The sequence below is a fragment of the Oryzias melastigma genome, linkage group LG4, assembly GCF_002922805.2.
Source record: "Oryzias melastigma strain HK-1 linkage group LG4, ASM292280v2, whole genome shotgun sequence".
Taxonomy (NCBI): domain Eukaryota; kingdom Metazoa; phylum Chordata; class Actinopteri; order Beloniformes; family Adrianichthyidae; genus Oryzias; species Oryzias melastigma.
In genome coordinates this window covers 1,945,111-1,946,233 of record NC_050515.1, presented here as the reverse complement: position 1 = coordinate 1,946,233, position 1,123 = coordinate 1,945,111, and the positions used below count along the sequence as shown (strand labels likewise).

The 1,123-nt window shown below is 39.7% G+C and overlaps 2 protein-coding genes across 4 annotated transcripts in view; one reads left to right on the top strand and one right to left on the bottom strand.

The window, feature by feature from the left end:
• The window catches only part of scyl3 (SCY1-like, kinase-like 3), a 113,424-nt gene that overhangs the window by 55,603 nt on the left and 56,698 nt on the right, over nt 1-1,123 (top strand). The gene's annotated exons all lie outside the window — the stretch shown is intronic.
• The window catches only part of trabd2b (TraB domain containing 2B), an 84,409-nt gene that overhangs the window by 78,069 nt on the left and 5,217 nt on the right, over nt 1-1,123 (bottom strand). The gene's annotated exons all lie outside the window — the stretch shown is intronic.

Sequence of the window (1,123 nt, the reverse complement as noted above, 5' to 3'; positions counted from 1 at the left end):
ATCCAAAACACACCTGAGGTCGCGGGCTGAACAGGATAAACATTTATTCAACACTCTTAAACTACATTTTTAAAACTTTAAAAACTTAACTTTTTAACATTATTATGAACATGATATATAGCATTACCTGGGATAATGTTAGTGTGGATGCTGTAAGCTGGAATTTTACGCTAAAGATGCTGAAATTGTTAACAAAAAACGCTTAAACCGATAGCCAGATAAAATATTAGCTAAATGCCAAATTAACCCTAAAAAAAAATCTTAGGTTAGCCAAAACACTTAGCATGTAGCTGACAAAATAGCTAAACTTCAAAATATCCTAAAAACTAAAAAGAAAAAAAGCCAAATTTAGCCAAAACAGCTAGCATGTAGCTAAAATATTGGCTAAAGTCCAAAACAGCCAAAAACGTTAGAGTTTAATTTCAAACAATCTAGGTGACGAATGAATTTCTAATCATTTTTGGGATTTCATGTCTAATGTAGGAAAAGCATATTTTCTCAGAGGTTCAGATAGTCCTTTATTGAATGCAATGTTAAAAAAAAACACATTTTTGGGGGGTAAAATTTTCAGTAACCTGCGAACCCAAAATGCACCGAGTCAGAGAGTGACCCCTTCACTGCCCGACTGCTCCGGTCAGCAGAGTGGAATATCGCTTAAAAACGATGACTCTGATCACACTGAGGCTGAGCTGCAGGCTAGCCGTTTATGGGGGCGCCTTCGGAGCTGTAAACAGACCCGGTGTATTGTTGAAGTGCACGGCGGCGTTGCCAAACTCCTTCGAGCCTGGGAAGCCTTTTCAGGGCGGCAGAGCAAATATAGAGCGCTGAGGCTCGTAAAAGAACAACCTGAGGAAACCTGCTCCCTTCAGTTTGTTATTTCACACGCATTAAACTCAGTCAGAGGCAAAGTTCAAAGCCTCAACTATAAAGCTTTTCTTTATTAACACAACATTTGATACGGAGAAAACAGTAAATTTAAAGACCCAATCTGATGAAAATGCTGTTTTTAACACTAGAATTCCTAAGCCTGCGCACATTTGCGCTGGGAAGAGTCCCCCCCCCCCTTTAGTCCGAGAGCCCATTGTTGTGTCATGGTGGGTCACTGATGAGCCATTAACTTGCC